We start from the raw sequence: 23839 nt of genomic DNA on the forward strand, positions 1-23839 counted from the left end.
GGCATGTTCAACTGATGTGAAAATCTTTACAGAAATCGGTAGGATCAGTAAGGGCTCCCTATGAGACTTGGATGGCTGAAGCTTCATGTATAGTGAATATGCAGACATGGTGAATAATGACGTGCTAACGGATAAAATTATTTCCTCCCAATTGATTTGTCTATCTTAGCAAAAGGAAAAAAAGATGAGGGCCCTTAACTGAATTAATGCTTTGGATGCTGCCGACAACAGTAAAATTGCACATAATATTTTCAAACTAGATTAAGTACCATGATGAGAAGAGGTACCATTTTGACTAGCTAGCTGTGTTGTTGTGGAACTAAAGTTTGTTTATGTGAGGAATGATACCAGTATAATTAAAACTGTTTAGAAACTGATACATCAGCACAACTCTTGCAGGCACACTGTTACACCAAAAGAAGGTAATTACTATCAGGGATTTGCAGATGTTTACAGCAGCCTCACCATTACCACCTCAAAACCCCTGCTGTTAACAGTTTGTGTAACTTTGCTACCAACTCTGTGCCAGAGGTTGCAGCCACTGCAGCAGAAATAGTGGAAGGGAGTATTTTATTTTTTTTTTAGTGCCTCAGCCAGTTCCTAGCAAAGTTCAGCTGGTTGGGTTAGGTGGCCAGTGAAAATGGGTTTAAGCTAGAACACTTAATGAAGATGGCTTCATGCTCGGGTTTCTATATAAATAACAAAACAGAACAAAAATATTTTTTTAAGTGTCCAGGGAGGTCAGAAGTGAAACTGAAGATGGAAATGTGTAACATTTTTCCTTATGTCTGCTGCTTTGGTGGATAGTGTTTGCCCCAAAAAGAGAGAAAAGGCATACTTGTTTGAACTTTAATCAAAGCCTTCAAAGGTGAAAATGGGGTGAAGGCAAGACACTTCAGCTTTACAGTGAGGTATGTTAATTGAGATCATCATCAGATGGGGGAATAAGACTGGCCTCTGTGAGTTTGCTGCAGTAAGGTGGAAGTGTCTTGCCTTTTACACCAAGACAGTTCATGTGTCTTGGGTAATTAACAGAAAAAGCAGGCTTTTTTTTTTTTTTTTTCATTAAGCACTGAAGGCAAACCCTGTGATGAAGTAGTAGATCAGAGATGAGAAACCCTGCAAAGTGTCTGTTTTGCTGGTACTCCCTACAAAAGTCTTCTCATGACCTACCCATTGTATATTAGGAACAGTACTCTACCTGAAGTACATGAATCCTAGAGGGAAGGGTACTCTTTACCTATCAATAATGTCTGTTCTAATACAACTTTCATGAATGTGCTTGGTACTTGAGCACTTTTCCCCCTCAGCCTTGTTTTTCTGGAGGCATACATGATCACCTAGCTGTCTTCATAGGTTTAAAAGATAGAGCCTCTTTCAAAGTAGCTTCATTTGCTTTAAACTCTCAAAGTGTGTTTGTGAGTGTGATGTCAAAAAGACAATATTCAGCTGAGATTTTCTCAAGGCTAAGTAGAGGGGAATAATTATGTCCTTTGTCTAAAGAGCTGTTCTGAATATGTTCCAAAAGGAAGTCTCTGTGTGAGAAAGGTGGGTTGCCTCACAGTGATAATGTGTTAGTGTTCCTATTGATTTTGTAGTCCACAAAATTCCAGAGTTTGGTTTGATGTCATGTTTTAAGGGAGAGGAGAAGCACACTGTGCTGTTGATGTCTCTCTCCTTGTTTTTTTCAGGCTGCTGTTTCGCTTCCTAACCTGGTGGTCCCAGTTTTGTCTTTGTGGTTTTGCAACGTTATACTTGATTCTGTTGGATTTTATCTTCATGGTTTTTGAGCAATTTCTCAATTCTAATCCTCTCTCCTAAGGTGCTCACCAAATCCCGCTAGCTTTGTGTCAGCTGCAGATTCTATAAACAAAGTCATCACTGAAGCAATTAAAAAGAATATTGAATAGAACCATGCCCAGAATAGATTTGTCTGGGACTCTGAGGTGCACTCAGTTATTAAGCATTCATTCCTGGGTGCTAACCTGTTCCGGTTCTGGCAGCTAGTTATCTTTTTTATGGTTTTGGTAAGATAATCTGTTTCCTAGTTTTGGCTATTCCTGGCCTGTTAAACTGCCTGCTGGAAGTGGTCAAACAACTTTTGTTCATTGGGGCAAACCCAGAATTCTGAACTGGTGCAAGTGGTTCTTGCAGAATGCCTTTTGCTGCTGTTCTTGTGGTTAATAGTGTTCCTACTGCAAATGTGAATTTACCCATCTTTAAACAGTCTCTGAGTTTGTCTCTGAGTACAAGAAGCAGAAGTAAAATCTATGGTGATTTGCCTATTCTAGTGCTCCTGATATTAGAATTGTGCTAATTGCAGGGCAGTGGGGGAATACGTAAGGAAGACTACCGCTGTAGAATTTTGGTCCTATAAGCAGCAAAGGTTGTGAATATACTAGACTGGGAAAAATAAATTCTTTGTTGTGTGATTATGAAGACTATGGTGGTTCAATTTAGTCGAAGTGGAAAAACAAGTGTAGATGACCGTGTTGTTTTCTTCTGAAAACACTCAACTCAAGCCAGGCTACTACTCAAAGAATGGCATATGTTACGGGATCAGTTCTAGTTTGCAGTATGAAGTTGGGTTAGAAAGGAAATCTGTTTAGGTAATAAATATTGAGGCCTTTAGAAAGCATGACTTACACTTGAATTCTGGGTAAGTCATAGTTACGTACCAGGGAAATCTTATGACTGTTCTGTATATCAAGCATGGTGGTCACAAAGACACAATCACATCCAGTGTATTTGTTCCTTCATCAATGCTGTTTATGCAAGTGTTATGCATAGTGCCTATAAGGTGGAATTGTACTACCTAAGAAATATGCATTTAAATAAGCTACTGCTCATCATTTATATAAAATTTGAGAACCACTTACGAGTACTGTCTCTACTTCTTGAAATACAGAGTTCGTTTTGCTCAGATTTAAGCATATTTAAGACAATGGGATCAAAATAAGACTGAATTTGGCCTAAATTTCCTAACTGCTGCTAACATGACTTACATCCTTCCTAAATATGCATTTTTGTCTCATACTTAACTTCATAGCATGAAAGATGGGATAGTTTTGTGCTGCCAACCAGGAAAAAAAAAATACCACAGACAAAATCATAACTCTGACTCTCACTCCCTGAAGAGAAAAAGTAGAGATTTTTTTCCTGTTTTCACAGTATTATTTTGGGATACTATTGCCTGTTTCATGTGTGCTCAGGTTTGATACTACAAAGTTGTGAATGTACAAGCAAAACACAGATTATATTCATATAATTCTTTTTTTTTTTTTTTTCCTTGAGCAGTGGAATGTATTTGCAGTTTCTCAATCATGGCATCTTTTTTTTTGCGTAATACAATAGCAGCTATCAAATAAAATTATAAAACTTACCAGTATGTTCCAAGTCAACCAAACAGAAGCCTATTTTGTATCAAGAAGCCACATATGTTGAGATTCCCTCCTTCCTAAAGGCAGAAGTTTTGAGACAAGTCCAAGAACTTCTCATTAGCCTTCGTACCTCAGAAATGTATTTTATCAAAAATCAACTTAGTGGGTATGATAAGGGAAAACAAAACAGTCAAACAGGGAGGGGAATGGTCCGTTAAGAGCAAATGCTTTCAGTATTTTGTTAAATACATTGTCAGAGTGCAAGGGCAGTTTTGTCGTGTGCTGTAACACAATTTCCCCAGGTAAGTGACAGCTATCTGCTCACTTACACAATTTGATCAGAAAGGCCAAAGGCAAATATCAGACCTGGGATGTGTAAGTTTCTCCAGAGGCTATCAAACACCTGGATAAATTGGGGCCATCTCTGCTGCTGTTCAACTTGTAGAACAAGGCAAGATAAAGCCTTAAAGTTGTTCTGTTAATGCTCACTTATGAGCTCATTTTTAACAGTTATGGGTAAGTAGGACTCTGAAGATACTTTTATTTTAAACTTATACTTGTTCCTCACAAAATCAGATGTATCAACATGAAATATGGCTGCTTGATAGGGAAGGTATGTTATTTAAGGTGTGGAATTTTGATTTGGGCTAGAATATACTGGCCTTGTCAACATACAGACTTTGCCTAATTTAGTGTTCACACCCTGGTTATGGTATAAGAATAGTTTGCTTCTGTTTAGCTTTAGTCAATTGATCTTGAAGTCAAAATAAATCATTTACCATGGGACAGTGTACTGGACACCCCTAGACTCAGCTGTGCTAATGGAAGAAGTAGATATCAGCTGTCTGCCACTGCTTTACAAGTCACTGCTTGCAGTGATCTGCCAACACAGCAATTCATATGACCGCTTTCTAATATGAGAAATTCAGATAAATCAGGTTAATTTTGACTGTTAAGGGAAATGCTGTGAGCCAACCCATCAGATCTTGCCAAAGTAAAGCTGCTGCAGGCTGTGTTTTCAACATATTAGAGAACTTAAGTCTTCACAAGAAATGTGGTGATGGGTGAAGGCAACATTTAATCCAACAAAGCAGCTGAATCCAGAAAGGGACATCCATCCATAAACAGGAATTCATACAAGGGATTAATAATTCAGTTAAATAATTTTAAATTTGCATATTCTAGTTAAGTTGGGGACATTTCTATGTTAAAAAGATCTGTATGTTGCTTTCAGAAATCCTGATGAGTTGTTCAGCCTTTGTACACATATACAGCCTGTATCGTGCAAGTTCTCCTACCTTAGCTTGCATGGGTTTTGTGTTCATCGTTGCACTGACTTTGCCTGGTGTCTGTCTGAGAATTAGAGCCTTTTTACCCTTTACTATCTTGTTCAGTGACCTGTACATGTTAAACTTAAAAATACTTAGGAAGTTATTTTAATACAAGATGTTTTAATCTGAGTCATGCACTCGTGTAAGTCATGATGGTGTGCTTGAAAGCTTCAGGGTGGGATAGTGATAATGATACTTACTGTTCAGTTTGTCTTGTGCAACAACTGTTAAGTTAGATAGCTGAGATAGCTAAGGGCAGTTAGCCTCGGGCAAAGAAAGTTCTCAGAACAGCTGTTGCTACATACTCTCTTCATACCTTGGAAAATCTAGTGTTTATTAATTTCAGAAACTTGGGTACAAATGCAGCAAAAAACTGGCAGTAGATGAAATTGTGGGACTCCGTGATGAAGACTGTTCTCCCCAGCTTTGCCGGAGGCCTCCTATGAGAAATTACTAAGCTCTTCTAGGTTCTGCTAGGCTCAAATAGTGCTCCCCTTATTACAGCTCTGACACAAATTATAATAGATTCACACAAAACATTTTAATAGGACACTACCCCATGGGTAGGCTTCCTCTCCCATCAGCCGCATTACCAATCCTTGATGTAGGGCCAGGAGAAAAGAGCATGTTCCTAGAATTGGCCTACTAAGTTCTTAAATGTTTGTGGAGATATAAACTACTGGCAGAGGTTTGACTGTGCTATTCCAGTGTAACCTGATACAGCTGAGGTGTGGATGTGGCACTGCTTTTGAGCCAAAACCATAAAGTGGTGATTTTTGCCATGGGGCTTTGTGGATGTCTAGGGATGTAGAACAGGATGCAGTGCCCTTGCAAAGATGTGGAAGAGCAGCTTGTTCTAAGGATCAGTTGAGGATCTGACTTCCTTGGAGTTAAATAGCTTTCCAGTTGAGAAGGTATAAGATGGAACTGGATGTATATGCTGAAAGCTTAAAAAGGCAAATTAGTAAACATGCAAGCTTCAAAGGCAAAATTATTCCTCTAAGAGAACACTAAAGGGTAGTGGTGCCTGAACCAAAGAAAAGAGATTCTCTTACTGCCCATTTCATAAAGTCCCCCTCCTCTTTGGTTGAACTGAAAATAGTCTGCTGAAGAGGCTTTACACCACAGTGGCTGGGGCACTCCCTTGTCCTGGCTGGCGGAAGTCAGAAGAGTCTGTGTGTTAGTAATGTCTTTAACTGCTGCAGCAGTTTGCTGCAATGCTTATGAGTCTTTCCAAGCACTCTTTAATGCTCAGGTGGAATGTAATATATGTGAGAGACCATTACTGCATTCAAAACATTGTGTTCTGGTCCACCTGTTTGATTTGTAGGACTTTTAAAAGCTCTTATCAGTCTGAAAGCCTCTAACTGTGTCTCAAACATAGATGTGTCTAGCCTTATACTTTTTTTTTTTCCTAAGAATAATCAAAACTATAATGAAAAAACTGTTAATAGGGTTACAAACTTGATTATTTTTATGCTTTTTGTGGCTAAAGAAGCAGAATTGGATACTGGTATTGAACAACAAGAAAATAACCCATTTCTGATAAGAAGATACTCAGAGGAGTTAAGTTCTGTGTAACAGGCTGATATCAATGGTTTTCAAATACTTCCTTTAGCAACTGTCAAGAAACAGAAATTATTTTCTTTCTTTCACTTCCTCTAGACTGTATAAAACATATGCAGTTAACCAACCCTCCTCAATTTCTGATGATTTACCACTTCCTAAAAATACCTAGGACTTCTCTGTGAAATTACTTTAATGATGACTTTTTCCTCTGTAAAATGTGTGTAGAATGACCTGCTAAGGGCAATAGCAAAATAAAACAAAGAACCTTAGATGTCAGGTCATTCCCTGGGGCAGGGTGGGGAAATCTGAGGAAAAGTCAATTATCATTTGTTATTTGAGGTAGTTGTTGGGGTCATAAAGAGTCTTACATGACCTGAAAGTACTTGAAAAGTATTACTATAGGGTATTGAGGAGAAAGATGCCACGGAATCCTAACACACTAGTATCTGGGAGAAAGTAGGTAAGTTTAAAACCTCAGAATTCATTTGTTTATAATAAAAGATGAAAGTATCAAGGAAAATAGACCATTAGGTGACTGTGGGTTTGTACTGGAGAGGTATTTGTCTAGCAGGGATTTAACTTTAGTGCACTAGTTAATTTCAGTAATTATAAAGTGATGCATTTAAATGGATCATCTCTGGTTAGAAGCTTTTGAAAGCAGAGTGATTCCACTCCAGGGAAGGCAATGAGCTAGTTAAACTTACACTCCTTAGTTACAGAGAGCCTGATATTAATATCTTGGAGGATGAAACTGGGTAGGTATGTCATCATTATTTTGTCAATAATGCCCATAATTTTGTTAATTGTTTTCTTTATTATTTATTGGCCCTTTGTATTTATTCCTATTTAGCAGGACAACTGGATTTTCCTCAGGATGGCAGGGTTACAATCCCCTGCCTCAGTATTGTCTCCATACTTTCTGGTATGTGCTCATGATAACATTAAGGACTATGGCTGTGCACCTTTTGCCCCTGACTGCCATCTCACTGTACCCAGTGCTGTGAACAAATCATCAAGCAGAGGAAGCCTGCAGTTTGGGTGCATATGGAAGCCACTAAGAATTTTATGAAAAATTATGCCTGGGTATAAGTGTATGCTGAAGTTTCAGTTCATGTGTGTTAGTGGCATTTAATGCTGTATGTTACTATGTGTGGTATACAGACTGGTAAACAGCACAGATGTGTGATTGTATTAAACTTGCTCAGAAGCCTTTCAAAAAGCACAGAGAACCTGCAGTTTGCTGGTGAACTTCTGAACCTCCGCTAAGACTGGATGCATTAAGAATAATTAGCAAGGAAGAAAACAAATTTGTGAGTGGGTAGATGTAAACCGTCTGAGATAGAAGAGTAATAAAACAACCATCCCCACAGTAATGAAATCAGGTCACATTTAAAAGATAACTGGAAACCAGTACTAGACTGTTGTCTAAGAGGCCCAAGAACAAGGGAACAAATATAATCAGTTATGAAAAATATGCTAATATAGCCCTACTTGTAAGGGATGTAATGACAAAATAAAGCAAGCTACCAACGGTGTAATTGGAGATGCAGTTGTGTAAGGCCTGAGACAGGTATGAAAGACGTGGAAATCTCTGGGAATCTATTGTAAAGCATTATCCTGCACCACAGTAAAACAAACAGAGCTATTTTCTTTGTACTTAGAAAAAGTGTTACATAATTGTTAATTAATAAATTGGGATTTATGATCATAACCTTTTGTTTGGGGGGAGCGATAAAGGTTCTTGCAACAGGAAAAATTGATTTGAAGTAATGATTAGAGGTATGTCTCTCTTCCCACCCCACCCCCCACACTACAGCCAGCAACTGTCCTGCCTAGTAGGCTGCTGAGAAGGGACTAAGCTTGCTACTTTTGTGGTTGCATAGTACTGCCCAGAGAAGACGAGGACTTGCTACTTTTGTTGCTCGTGTTTGTTTCTGCTGCTGCCTCGCATACCTCAACTTTTTCCTCAGAAGCCAAGGTTATGCAAGTAGGAAGTAAAACAGACTCTTCAGGTTGTATAGGCTGCTGAAGCAACTGATGATTGCTGTCTTAGCCCCGGCAAAGCAGGTTGTCTGCTGTTCTTAGTTGCTGGCTATTTTGCCTGGGCTGAAAGCTAGTCCTTTTCTGCTTGTGAGGCTCTGAACAGGCTGCATTTTAGAACCTAGGAAAGGGCTAAATTCAGAGTAACCCGAATAGAAAATGCACAACCATGGCTGCCTCTGAAGCTGCTACACTGAGGACTTTCCCAAACAGCCGCTAAGAGGAAAGGTGCGGCACAAATCCTTACGTGGGACAGATCCAAACTAGAAGGTTAACTCTAAATGTACCAGCAGCATGTTAGATTCTGAAACCATCCCAGAAGTTAAATAGAAATTGCCAACTTGAAAAACCAAATAGCTGGTTGGACAGACTTCTAGCTATTCATGTTGCCTGGAAAGTTGGCCTGCACAGCAGGCCTGTAAACCTCTGTTGGTCACCATATGAAGAATTCTGGAAGAAAGGGATTGGATCATATGCACGAGTAAGGGCAATAGCAGCAAGGTCTGATTTCAGCCCATGGGCAACTTGACAGTAAAGTTGGTATTAAAAACTCATAAGATTGTTGAGGAACAACCCAAATACCCTGGAGACAGTGGGTCTCACTGCTATGTAGTCAGCACCCACAGAGAATAACATTCACAGGGTGTGGTACTGTTATCACTCTGCCAGATCTAGAGGTGAGGCTCCATTATCAGCATCATTAATATATCCATAGCTATTCACCTCTCCCTGTCCTGTCACCTACCAAACAAGCAAAATTTTGGCCATTCTGAAGAATGAAGGATCACAATGGAGAATGGTGCTCCTTCTAAATACCCATTGTCTTCCCTGTACCTAATTCCTGTGTTCTCTTTTTCCTTTTTTTTTTTTTTTTTTTTTTTTTTTTTTTTTTTTGTAAATGTGCAGAGATGTACATGAAACCTGTTAGCTTACTTCTGTCTTCCTAGCTGGTATGCATGGTCTGTCTGGAAGAAAAAAGGACTTTCTTTTATTTGAGGGAGGAGCAGAAGAAAGACAGTGAGGATCAGAGGAAGCACAAGAGGATGTAAGAATGAGAGCAAGGCCATAATGGGAATGAGAAACAAGAAGAGTTAAAAGTGATCGATGGGAAGAAATTCAGGCCAAGGAACGTGGAACAGAGGTTCCTTGCAGCTAGTGGGAAGCACATTTGACTGAGCCAGTTCTTTTGCCGCCTCATAGCTACTACAGCTTTTGCTGGTAGCTGTTGTATAACTTCAAAACTAATTTCTATGCATTGTTTGGTCTGATAGGTGTCTTTGGAATATCCTGCATAAGCAACTTTATATGGAAGCTGTTATGATTGTAGTTGGTTAGAGGGTGATCTCGGGGTAAAGTAGACTGTGTAGAGATTGTAAACAAGTAACCCTCTTAACATGCTACCTTGGCTCACATACATTTTGTTATTTTCTGTTACACTTAAAGCAATGATAACTAATTTAAGGAAGAAGTACCTTAACACTGCTGCGATTGTGGAGAAGTTACTGCTGAACTGAGGAGTAAGAAAGTCAGCCTTCAGAAAAGTTCTCAAGTTTCAGTCATTAAGAAAGTGCCATTTTCCAGGCAGGGTTATTCAACATGTAGGTGGGTGGTTTCCTTTACATTGTTGGGTAATTTTACTCGGGAAACATTCTGGCTATTAGCAGGTACTGATGGGTAGAAAATTTGTTGTGAAAAGGACTGATAGTTACCACAAGCCCTGCAAGGGACCAGTACTACCCACAGATCAAACAGTCAGGAATGGAGGTCTGCAGCTATACTGGGGTTTGTGTCTAATGACCAGGCTTTGACAGAGACCTTCTGAAAAAGCAAAGCACTGATTTCAAGAGTTGGCGAAGATGTTAGTGCAGATGGGACTTGAAACGTCATGGGTGGAACCTTTCCTACTTTGTTTTTGGAAGTATACATATGTGATCTGGGTTTGTCCCTCTTTGGGAATTCTTTCATTTTTAATTTAAACAACAGCAAGTGAATTGCTGCCAAAGCGTTCTGGAGCTGTATGCACATAGTTACCACATTTTTATCTTCCTGAGAAATACTGCTTTCATTTCTTCTTTTCTTTTGTTAAAAGACCCGTTTCTTGGGTTAAAGAAAACAGCATTAATTTGCATTAGATGCTAAACTGAGTTAGTAAACTGTACCACCAACACTCCTGTTCAGATCCCTAACACTCTCCTTCTTATTATGTACTCCTGGCATATGGAGCCATGTTGACACATGATGGTAGAATTTCTGGCTCAGCATGCCATGGTGGTGAATTTTCTCCCCCAGTGTTTCCTTATGTCTGCAAGTATACTGTGGAGAATAATATTCTCGTGTTGCAAATGTAGTTTGGCCAAGCACCTAAATTCTTGCAAGATAGACAATCCCCACTCTGAAAGCACAAAGGCAGCATGCAATTTCCCCGAAAGAAAGAGTAAACTAGTCACAGAGATATGGACACCACACAGAGGCCAACTTTTTGTTCAATGATCTAACTGGTAGAAATGTTGAATCTTTGCTGACATGGTGAATTTCCTGTTGCAGCTCAATAAATTGCATGAATTACCTGATGGGAAGAAAAGGAATACTTTGAAGGTATTCTGTGAAACAACCACTGTCAACAAGAATTACGACAGGTAGGTTTAAAAATTTGTGGTTTTAAATTTGGTTTCCATTTAGTAAAAAATTCTTGAAAAAACAAGCCTTCCAAGAATAGATAGTGAAAATAAATAGTGACTTATCATATCCGTGTAACAACTTACTGAGTAACTTCATGGGGTGGAAATGTTTGTAGGAGGATGTACTTTGATTTCAAATACAAGCAGGACTTTGTAAACGCGTTCAGATCACTGTGCACATAGCGGCTTTGTGCCTAGAACCTACTCCAGGTGGGTTATATATAAATTGAGTAGAAACCTCATGCTACAGTTACAGTATTATGCAATTAACGTCTTTAAAGGTTTGTTAAGATACTTTACAATTTTCTTTCCAATCCCATAGGAATTCTGCTATCCGTCTGATCATAGATTTTTGCATTACAAAGTTATTTTGGTGCCACCTCCAAAAAGCACATTACAAATCTGCTGCTGTATTGGGCTGTGCTGGTTTTGTCTTGCAGCTGGGTTGCTGATTGGGTAAGTCTGTGACTACATCCAGTTCCAGAAGAGTCATTTTTTAGTTCTTAATTGGTACAGCTCATGATGACTCGCAATCCACTGTCTTCAAGATCCACCACCCACAACTACTTTTTGGCCAAATTTAAGACTGAAAAGAGGGGACCAAATAGCGGCTGAGTCACTTCTGTTGTGTGCCAACAAGTAGCTCATTTGCTGATTGGCCACCTGCCTTTGATCTGGATTATATCATACCAGGGAGCTGCTCCAGCTGGCCAGAGATTGGGGAATGTGAGCTGTAGTCAAGGATACCTGCAAAGCACTGGGAGCTGTAGTGAAGGGTCTTTGAAGAGAAGCAGAGGGAAAGCAAGGGAAAAATAGAGGCAAGGAGCCAATTTCAGATCTCAGCATCACTGATGTCACCAATGAGAATGTGGTCCACAGAGTGCTGGGGAAAAAAGAAAAGAAACAGGTCAGAGAGAAAGGTGACAGACAAGCAGAGGTGACAGAGAGGGGATAATTAATCATGTCTCAACTGTAATCTTAATGACTACTCTGCATTAACATTTGTAATGCCTCTTACTCAGCCAAGAGCACGAAATTAATAAAATCTTTCCAAGAGACTGCTTTGTCTGTCATAGCAGCTCCAGCAGTGATTTTTACTGGTGGCACACTTATTCTGCAGATCCATCTGAAGAGCAACATGCACAGATCTAATGAAGAGGAAAAGGTTTAAATCTCATGTTTCAGGTGAAATCCTATAGTAACAAATTTCCTTATACTTATGATCTACTTTCTTGTAATGTTCTACGCATTTCCAAGGTTGCTTAATTTGCTGGTACTCTAAAGCTAGATGAATACCAACAAGGTGGTTTTTTTTGTAATTTTTCAAAGCTTCAACTACACTTTAGAACACGTTCTCCTCAAAAAAAATCCAACAAACCCACAAAAAACTGACCTTCCTGAAATAATTTCCTTTGAAAATGCTCATGTGTTGGAACTCTATTGGTGAGTCAAAATAGCTGAAAATAAATGTTATCTTTGGTGCAAGGATTTTCTTAGTTATTTCACTGGACCATTTGTTCTGAAAGTAGTTTTTCATCTTCTAAAATGAAGAACAAAAAGTATGCACGAAAAACCCCTCATCTGCTTCCAAATATCCTTCAAGCTAAAAAAGTTATTTTTAATGAATTATTTGCTTATAATGACTCCATTCCAGTTTCTTTCATTTTACAAACATTTACCTGAGCAAAATTCTTTGGGTAGGTTGACCTGCAGCCATAAAAGTAAGGCAGAGCCAACAGCTAATTTCATGTGTCTAGATACAGCTAGGGCTAATGTGATTTCAGTTACTGCCTTTCACTAAAGAGGACAGCATTCTCTAAAACAAGGCTTTGGAATTCTTTGTCCATTATTTGAATGGCAGTTTGATTTTCAGATGTGCTGTGTCTGAGAAGTCCCACTGAACTGAGGGAAAGGAGGCATTGTCTCCTATTCCTGTTGTGCAGATACTCAGAGGCCTGATCTAGCAACAAGATGTGCTATGTTGTTTTTCTGACAATTGCATTAGGAAGTGCAATAGTTTTTGCTGGAATTTTTTTGCAAGTGTGAATGTAAAGGAGCTTGTCTTTGTTTTGAAGCTGACAAACTTGTGAAGATTAAAAAATAACCTCCCACAAAAAAAAAAAAAAAAGCTAAGAAAATTCTGCTTCCAATTAGTGACAGTCTTGGACATAACTAAAACAGGTACTGCATATTAAAATCATGGACCTACTCCTGCCCTGAGAAACAAAACTGTCTTCTGAAGTCAACAGCTTACATTTAAAAGATACTTGAAATTCTCATTTCCAGATATTTCTGTTGCAGTTTGAATTCTTTTATCCTAGACTATACCAACCACCCAAATTTGCAAGTGGAAGCAGTTTTATGACCTCAGACTTGAGCCCATGTAGAACTGCTGCTCACACAGGACAGTCCTTGTAATTTCAGTAAGATTGCTTGCAGTATGTAACACTTGTCACATTTATAGATTTCCAGCTTGGAGCCAAAATGAAGCAGGTGTATGATTATAGAATTAACTCAGCTGAATGAGCTTTTTAAAAACTCATTTGAATATGTAGTATGTAACTCACCATATACTGTACAGACCCCAGTTTTTAATACTGCTGGAGGAGGTCATTCTCTCCTAAATTGGACGAAGTTTCAGTAGGGATAGATACCTATTAAGAAAAGTCACTAACGGAGTCAACAGGGTTGTATGATTCTTAGTAAAGGAAGTGAAATCATGTTATTCAGCAAGTATTTATGGATAAGTTTAGAAAAATATCTGTAGAGTTTTGCAATTCACCAAAGTTGAAGAAATTTTAGAATGTGAGATGTCTTGCTGTAGTAAGTTTACAAAGCATCTTAATGCTATTATTTTGGAAAAAGAAATATAATTTTGCTTTGCTTTTCTCTACTGTACTTAGTTTCTTCAGTAGAAATAAATTTTGTTTCCCTTTACAGCAGCTGGAGCTGAGTTACGGTCCATGTCTTCCTGGTATAACTTGTCTAAGAACTTCTCCAAGTACAGCTGAAACCAGGACAAGTAGGGACAGAAATTTGCACTAAGCTGCTAGTATAAACTCCAGTGTGCCATACATGCAGCCAGTTAGCTTCTTACCAAGACAGCTTTTCTAATGGTCCACTGATGAAGGATCTCTCCACAGCCATCCTCCTTGGAAGAGAGATCTGCTCCTTGTTGTATGCTCACTAGGTAATAGGAGTGAAACCTAGGATATGATTATAAAGGTTCCTTCCCTTCAAGCTTTGATTAGCTTTTAATTATCATGTCTTAAACACAAAGTCTCTTCATTGTCAAGAGAGCATTCTCCATTTTGCTGGGAGAATGTGTCACGGGATGATCATATGCAGCACACCTCCTTGCTTCCCTTTCAGCAGTTAATCCTCTCCTGTCTTGCAGTCCTCACAGCTGCTAGCTTAGAGGTGAAGCCTGAGTTGCCCAAACCAGATTCCTCTTCAGCTGATTCCAAATAAAAAATACTCATCTTTCAAAGTTGAGTCTACAATTTCAGCCATAAATTGCCAGCATTTGTTAGTACAAAGAAATGCTTAAGAAGATGTGTATTAATGACATAGGGCCATAATTCTCAAATGGTCTGTTTTCAGGCAAGTGCTTTGAGAAATACTCTTCAGTCTCTTATTAACATGCGTTTTATATGCTGCTTGTTTGAGAAGATTCCCCTGATAGGCAGATTGCAGCCAGGAATAACAAGGATGTATAAGGAGCTGTTAGGAAATGAGATGACACCTTTGACATGAATGAGAGCAGGGATTATGGTACCGCTGACATCATAGTGGTGGGGTTGCTGTAATCTGTGGTGGATTGATTTATTGCACATTACAGAATACATGCAGATAAGTTCCTTGCATCATACGTAGTAAAGAGAAGAGACCCTGAAATCCCTAACAAAAATGTTTCTGCTCTGCATTCTGCAATGAAGAATGATACCTGATGAATGTGAAGCATATATACCAGAAATGCATCAAAAAACATTTTTCTCTGAGGCTAAAATTGTGTTTGACCTGTTAGAAAAAATGGAATTTAGCACCATCCAAACAGATATCTTTCTGCCAGCAATGCCTGCTGTTCTCCAAAAGGGTAGTATAATTGTTCATAGTATTCTCCTTTCATTCATCTGCTTGTACATTATTGTCTCACAGTTTCTCTAAGAATCACGGTAAAGAAATTGATACTTCAGACCCACCTTTCTAGCTCATAGAAATGACAGGAAAGACATGATCCTCTCCCCAAGCAAGAACATTCTTTGTGCTAGCTTACAAACCAGTCAGACAATGCATGGGAAATTGCTTGGGAAAATTCCCATGATTTCTTGGTAAAATTATGGAAGAGCTGCTTGTTTCTCATTCTTGTATAAATCAGGTTGATGTAAAAAGCAGTTTCTATATAGCTTGAATCAAAGCACAGTGTTCTTTTAAGTTGCCTAGATGCTATACAATCTGAGGAACTGATGCCAGTTTTGATATAATATTATTAACAATATTAGCATAAAATAATAAATTCTAAATGTAATTTATTCTTTCTGGCATGTTAAAATTATTTGATTCATTGGTAGTTCTTCAATCCAGTCATTTAGCCATTCCTGTAACTTCCTGTAGTTCAGACATCTCTAGGTAATGTGCTGCAAATACTGGAAATACTTAGAGTTTAAAAGAAGTGCTGAAATCCCTGTTTTGATCTTCACCATGGTTTGAAATAAGAAAACCAGCAAGACATGCTTTAAATGCAAGCAGAAAGTCAAAGATGCTTCCAATATGTAGCAGGTGCTCCTATAGCTTTTTGAACTCTCCAGGAACTGGATTTATATATTAAATATTCATAGCTGGGCTACGAACCCTTTTGTATTTCTGGTTTCTTCACCTTATGACAGGTTTAGTTGCAGGCAGAAGTTTTCCCTTCAGACTGCTTTAGAGTTTTAGTGGTCCAGGATATTCTGTGTATCATTGAAGTGATGTAAGGTAGTGTACTGATAAAATAAGGCTGCTGCTGTTTTCCCACAATGCCTTGGAAGTAGTTCTTTAATGTAAATAACTGTAATGCTTCACAGCATGGTGTAAGTTGTTTGCCTGTAACAGGTTCACATTTTGTCCAGAAACTGTAATTTCATTTTCTTCAAAAGCTGGATTTGTACTCTTGTAAAAGAAATTATAAGATGTTGTGCTGTGTGTTTCTCAAAGTTTGAAGATCTTTTTAGAAAAAAAGATTTTTCAGCTTCTGAATATAACTACATCTCCAAATATAATCTGAATGTGATCTATGCTATTTTTCCCTAATCTCAGTCATTTCTTAGCATTTTTCCCCATAACATTTTCCTAAGCATTGTGAATGAAGGGGAGAACTGAATACGCCTAAAACAATAGGTTTTGATCCACTGTGTCATTTAGCTTTTTCTGATACACCTGCCATTGCACAGGAAAATAAAGTTTTTATAGCTGTGCACATTTTTTTTTCCTTTTTAAGCTTTATGATTGGAAATATAACCTGGTATGACTACAGCAAAGAACACTGATTTGCATGAGACACTGAGTATTAATGACATTGAGCACCACCTGAATACAAGTTGCTCAGCAGAAATCTCTGAAAAAAAGACAACAAAGTCATTTTATGAGACTGAGACTACTACTCCCACAGTTTCAACTACCAGAAGTACTCCTCTGTGGGTTAGTACCTTTTCTGACAGATTCATGGACCTTACTTGGTTTGGCAGTCATAGGTTTGAAAGTGAGTATGAAAGAGAATCCAAAAAACCCTAACAATTCTTACCTCTGACAGGATATTATAAAATGAGCACTTTTGTGTCCAAGTAGTACAGTTGGTGAATGATGATGTGCTACCGAGTCCAGACTATTGTTATTTTTAAATTAAATAACAGCAGAATGGATACTGAGTCAGGAATCAGTCTTTAATTTTGCCCTTCTTGAAATATCCAGACACTGCTTCCTTGTTTATAAATATGAAATATACAATATATTTTTTCCATTAATATGTTGACACCTGTATTTCCTTGGCCACTACATCTTGCTTTAGGAAGGTGTATTAAGCTCTGTACTCCAAGAAGAAGGAAACAAAGAGATCTTTCCTTCATCATTTTTCCTTCTCATTAGAAAAAGCATAGAACAGACATTTAGTTTAAGATTTCAGGTTCACAACAATACGAAGATGCTGACAAGAAGTGCCTGAGTGCTTCAGTGCCAAGGCTTGCTTAAGTACAGCACAGAGATGTTGTAGTGTTTATAAAATATATTCTCAATACTGCAGAACCCTGAAGGTCAGAGCATGAAAAACCATCTGGAAATAAAAGAAAGGAAGCAATATTGTGCTGAGAATCTAGTAGGGCCCATTCTCTTTTGTGAGAAAGTTGTTGAATGAGTGACCATGTGCTGAACAGTAGACAATGCCTAAATAAATAAGGCCAGCTTCTTAATAATGACAGTCAAGGTTGATGTTTTTAAAGTGCAGACTGTTAGTTATGGAAGTTTGGGGCCTAATCTTATAGTCTTTCTCACAAGGAAACTTTTCTTTGCTGCACTAACAGTGCTCATGAGAGTAAATGTACTGAGACCAAATTTTCCTCTCACACTGACTTTGTGCACGGAAGTTTTATCACCGCTGACTGGCTAACATTGGATTTTGCTTCAGCAGTAGCTGTGGAGGATGCTGGAGTTCAGTCGTATTGGTGTCTGCTTTTGAAAAAGGGAGCAGTAGGAGAAAGGGAGTCCTGTTGCCTAAAAAGCAGAAACATCCGCTGGAGTTGTTAACAGGTTTTTGGCTGAGGTCAGCAGTAGGGCACCTTGTTGTTGATAGACTCTTCCCCCAGCAATTCAGAACAGTGTAGTTAAAGCAAATTTCTCATTTCCCAAGAAGCAACCTCATGAGGCAAAAACTACTTTTGAAAATGGGGTTAGTATGCCACTACTTAGCAGTGGTAGTAATCCTCAGGCTTACTTGCAGCTGCGTGGCTAACCAGGATTTTTACAGCTCCAGTTATATTGTTTATATTGTTTACATAAGTGATCCATTCATAGATGCTGACAAATCTTTCAAATGGCTCATTTCACCTTCTTCAGCCACCAGGGAGTTACTTGGCCTTAAAAGCACAGTTTCTTGAGAAGCTCTGGAAGCAAATTCAAAGCTGACCAGAACCCAGATGTTCCTATTTTCACTGATTGTTTAAGGTTTCCCTCCCACAGAGTGATTTAAATTGAGCTGGCAAACTGTGTAGATGAAAACAGGCAGACTTTAATCTTATTTACATTGTTTATGACAGATTGGGTGGTGCTGGGAGGAAACTGCATGTATGAACAAGCTCTAAGGTAAAATACTGGCAAGTCTGCAAGCGCTAAAAATTGGGCCTGCATCATGCTGAAGTGCTTCCTCAACAGAAAAAAACAATCCTTGTAGATGCTCATCTCAGAGATGTTACACAAGATGTCTAATAGTTTTGAAAGCAGTGATACAGGTGCCGGACTTGTTATGCTTTCTCTAAAGATTAGCCTGTACTCAGTGAAAATGATATAAAATGTGCTAATTTGCACTTTCAATAGGGAAAATATGTTCGTTAGGCTGGGTTAATTGAAATGTGTTAGCTGAAACCCACCCATTTCTCCTTCATGGAAGTACTTCACCACTGCTGGGATGTTTTTTTCCACAGATTTACAAGAGGCTCTTTTTCTTGTAATGTTGAAACATGAGAATTTGCTTCATGTACTGTTCAACTTTTTCTGTTGCAAACTTTGCTTATAGAAAGTATATCCAACTTACAATGTCTCTCTGATCATGTGACATAGTATAACTCTTATGTATAGTTATACCATAGTATAACAAGTGGTACACCTTGTTTTGTATGTTCAGCAGGTATTTCATTAACTTTTGCAAATGTTCAACCATAATATTAATTTTGTTCTGTAATAAAATTTCACTCACAGATTGGGTTAAATATGATATTAACTAGAATTCTTGCCCTTTCCCTTTAATTTTTATGAAATAAACAAGTATTGCCCTTGTTTTGCAGGTTGGCAGTCAGGACAGAATAGCTTAGTTTCTTAACGTGGAAGAGTTTAGGCACCTAGAAACTAAATGAAAGCATGCAATCCATGAGTGTAACAGAATCACAGTCGCTGAGGCTGGTGGACACTTCTAGCAGAGTCAGATTCAGAAGGTTGCTCAGGGCTGTGTCTGGTTGGTTTTTAATATCTCCAAGGATGGAGACTACGCGTCATCTCTGGACAACCTGTTCCAGTACTTGATCACACTCACAGTAAAATTTGTTTTTTTCTCATGGTTACATGGAATGTCTTCTTATTTTGGTTTATGCCCACTTCCTCTTCTCCCTTCACTGGATATTACTGAGAAGAGTGTGACTCCATCTTTATTCTCTCCCATTGGGTGTTTATGCACATGTATAAATCTCTCCTGAGCCTTCTCTTCTCTAGGTAGAATGGTCCCAGCTTTCTCAGCGTCTCTTTCTATGAGAAGTGCTCCAGTCCCTTCATCACATTTGTGGCCTGTCATTGGACTCACTCCAGGATGTTCGTAGTGGCCTAGACCTGGACCCAGCATCTGCATGTGCGTCACCAGTGCTGAGCAGAAAAGAAGGTTCATCTCCCTTGACCTGTTGGCAATGTCTTCCTAATGCAACCCAGGATACCATTGGCCTTTTTTCCCACAAGGGCACATTGCTGACTCATGGTTAATTCGTTGTCCACCAGGATCTCCAGCACATTTTCTGATGAGCTGCTCTCCAGCTGTTCAGCCCCCTGTGTGTAGCCCCCCTGTGTGATGGACTCGTGTATGTCCAGTTTGTACATAGACCTATCCAAGCGCATAGGCACCTGAGTTCTCATCGTAAGGTATTCGAGGTACCTGTCCATGCCTAGGCTGCAGCTGGCTTGGCAGGTCTGAGCACTCTGCTTTCCAGGTCATGCCTGAGCCTGTTCAGAGGTTCTTCGATAAGTCATGCTGGGCCTACAACTCCAAAGGGATCCAGTGCTGTGACTGTATTCATATGCACCTGAATGTATACTGCTGTCAATGAATCATCCCAAAAGAGAGTGGCTGTGGTCATTTTCATTCTTAAAAAATGGCTGGCAGTCCAGGCAATACCCATGGTTTTTTTGCAACAGGACTTGCCCAGCAAACAAGGAACCGGGCTTCTTGGTTTTTGACAATTTCAGGAGCTTCAAAATCACAGCTTCCAGAGAACCCAAGTTCAAATTAACTCATTTTATTTTCAGGCCAGTGCATACATGCTGTTGAACAGCCCTGGCATGATAGTACTTTTAAGAGCTCAGCTAGGCTGGATGCTGTTTGTAGGCCTGCAGCAGCAAGCTGCCTTTCCAGTGGTGCTCAGATACCATGGCAACTGTCACTTTATAAATAGACAGATAGCAACCCAAGACCCTGAGCCATCCCGTTGCCCAGAGCTACTGAAGCTTTGCAGGTTTCAGTAAACATTAGGGGTTTCACTAAGCCTGGTGTGACCAACTGCAACTCCAGTGACGTCAAAGGAGTTTGTCCCACTCTCACCCTCAACTGAAGTTACCATTTCAGTGTCAGTGAAATAACTCCCATCAAGTGCAAATTACTTAGAGAGGAGCTTTTAGGTAGAACTTAACTGGACAAGTTAAACCTATTTGTCATAGCTATGATAAGTGAACTGAAGACAGGAAATCAATCTAATTTTACTGTTTTATTAAGATGTGAAAGTTGGAAATGGTTCCACTACAGGTAAATCCCTATAGAGATCTTCCATTAGAAACAGAAGATCCTGTCCAGGAAAGCAGGACCAGGCCATATTAGAAAAATTAATTTCAAGCAATCCACATTTGTTCATTGCAAAGCAATTTGTCTTACAGTCACTGCATGGAGAGACAAGAGGCATTTGCCTTTGTTTTCAAAATGTAACATACAATAGCAGTGGAAAGCATGGGACTGCCAAAAAGCAGACTGAAGGGGCTTGTGCATTTGCCAGGTAGGCCAGAGTTAGGATCATCTGCTAGCGGGCAGTTACTGATTTAAAGTATTTGTTCTGGGTCTGGCTGGGATGGAGATGATTTTCTGCATAGCAGCTCCTGTGGTGCTGAAAACACACCAACATTTTAGGTACTGCTGAACAGCGTTTGCACAGTGTCAAAGTCTTCTCTGCTCACTCTGCCCCCCAGTGAACAGATTGGGGTGCATGAGAGTTTGGGAGGGGACACAACCAGGCAGATGACCCAAATTTACCAAAGAGATTTTCCAGGCCATACAGTGTTACGTTCAACAATAAAACAGAGCGGAGGGGGGGTTGGGTATGTTAGCTGTCTTTTGCTTGGGAACTGGTGGGGCATCAGTCTAGCATGGGAGGTGGGTAGTGATTGTCTTTGTATCCCTTGCTTTGTTTTGTTTTCTTTATTTCTTCCACTTCTCCTTTACCTGTTAGACTACTTTTATCTTGACCCATGAGTCTTCTTGCTTTTACTCTTTCCTTTTATCTTTCCCCATACCACTTGGGGGGGGGGGGGGGAAGTGAGCAAGTGGTTGTGTGGTGCTTGTATGCCTACTGGGGTTAACCCACAACAGTGGTTTAGTGTAACTTATGTAAATACCAGTTTTCAGGACAGTGCTTTAGGTGTATGTTTAAAACCCATGAACTAATGGAACTGAAGCTTTTTGTGGTTCAGAGTTTTATGCTATAAAACCCATGGAAGTGGGGAGCATTGAGGCAGAGATATTCCCCAGTTTGTCTGGAGAGCACAGTGTGGAGTGAGGCAGCACCACTGAATCCCTCCAGTCTTTGCCTTGCCTTCCTTGTCTTTCATTAGTCAGCAGTGGTGACTGACAAGACAGCCTTTAAACTGCAACCACCTTGACAAGATATGGGTCAAGAGGGAGGAGGACTGCTAATAGCACTTTGCTTGCTTGTTTCAAACCCATTGTGTTCTTTCCTACCTAAAAAAAAGTTTTACTGCACATCTGTGGTTTTCACGTTTCATGGAAGAGTCACATTCCTTTGTGAGAGAAAGCTGGAAATGTGGGGAAAACTGTAATAACCATCATTTTGAATATCAAATACTCAAAATATTTACTCTGTTTAGCTGGGGAAAAAAATCATTTTCAAAGGGAAATGCCATGCCCATAAAAAGCTGGTTAAGGAAGTAGGAAATGTTATTTATATGATGTTCACAGCCCAAGGATCTGATCCTGCAATAAGAAGCTGCTCTTGTGCGCTTCCCTTGAAGGCAGTGCAGCTCTGCTCTGCATGATCTGACTGCAGGGCCAACTCATACTAGCTACAGATGAAATATGGGAAGTACAGATACTAAGGTAAACATATTGTACTGGGCCTGGCTGGGATGGAGTTTATTTTCTTCCGGATGGTGCTGTGTTTTGCATTTGTGACTAAAGCAGTGGTGATGACACACCAGCGTTGTGGCTGTTGCTGAACAGTGTTTGCATGGTGTCGGGGCCTTCTATTTTCCCAACTTTGCCTCCCCAGCAAGTAGGTTTGAGGGAGCATGAGAAGTTGGGAGAGGATGTAGCCAGGACAGGTGACCCAAACTGACCAAAGGCGTATCCCATGCCGTATAACGTCATGATCAGCAATAAAAATGGAGGGGAGGTTGGGTTTTTTTGAAGGCAGCCTTTGCTTGGAGCCTAGCTGTGTATCAGTCTGCTTGTGGGAGGTGAGTGATGGCCTTTGCATCACTTGGGGTTTTGTTTGTTTTGTTGTTTTCTTTCTTCTTCCTCTTTCTTTAACTTATTAAACTATTTTCATCTCAACCCCTGAGTTTTCTTGCTTTTGTGCTTCCTCTTCTCTCCCCTGTCCCACTGTGGTGGGGGGAGTGATCAAGTGGCTGTGTGGAGCTGAGCTGCTGACCAGGGTTAACCCACAACATATATCCTGCCTAAAGTATTAGTAATCTGTGGTACCTGCCAGACAGAACTCACACATGAGCTGATTTTCACTCACACGCATAAAGTTACTGATGGCAAAAGTGTTTGTTGAGTAAGGCCCCAAAACAGAAAAGAGGCATTGAGCCTTCTGAGAGGGAAGGTGGCACAGAGGAGTCCTATAATATTCAGCCAAAACAATTTTGTGACAACTGGCAAATCTTAGTTTGAATATCTATAGAACTACTTTTATACAGATGCTTTCTGATCCAATTTTCATGTAGCCATTAGTACTGATTTCACTCTTTTCTCCCCAGAAAAGAGTCTTATTTGAAACCTTGTTTATTGAGTTGTGACCACTATCTCTATAATGACAGCATTTTTAATAATGGTATGTCTAAAGGAGTGATAATCTTAAAAGGCACCGAGACATCTACATTGTTAAAGGCTTTTAATATTTTCTTCCTCCTGGACAGAAGAATCATGTATCAACAACAATGGACAAAACTAACTTGGCTTTAGATAAAAGATTTTCCTTATAATTTATTAGGAAACTTAAATGCTGAACTTGAGCAAATACTGGAATTTAACTGGATTTTTCCAGTTCTGTAGAGAAGCCAGCAATAGCAACAGTGCAATACTGTCATAGTATAGCACTGTACAAGAAGCATTTCCCAGTAACTGCTTACATAAGTGTGTTACACAGCCACTAATAGCTTACCTTGCGTGCACTGCCACAGAAAATACTAAAATGTAAATATTTCCTACTTGGGAAAGCTGAGATACCACCTTACCCTTATTCTGCTTGAATTAACATGCTGTAGCCAACATTCTGTCAAGCTGGCATTTGAATGCAGATAAACTGGCATATATATATGTAAGTAAATAAATATTTTAATACTATCAAGAAGAGATGGGATATGAATAGTTTACCAAAGACTATGGATACTAAGC

The 23839-nt window shown here is 39.4% G+C and overlaps 1 long non-coding RNA gene across 1 annotated transcript; it reads left to right on the forward strand.

Annotated features, from left to right (window-relative positions):
* The first annotated feature begins 9779 nt into the window (after positions 1-9779).
* On the forward strand, positions 9780-14389 carry LOC115337397. Its single transcript, XR_005931666.1, has 3 exons — positions 9780-10956; positions 11321-12183; positions 13939-14389. It is a non-coding gene; the product is annotated as an uncharacterized LOC115337397 (long non-coding RNA).
* Positions 14390-23839: the final 9450 nt, after the last annotated feature.

The sequence above is a fragment of the Aquila chrysaetos genome, chromosome Z, assembly GCF_900496995.4.
Source record: "Aquila chrysaetos chrysaetos chromosome Z, bAquChr1.4, whole genome shotgun sequence".
Lineage (NCBI taxonomy): Eukaryota > Metazoa > Chordata > Aves > Accipitriformes > Accipitridae > Aquila > Aquila chrysaetos.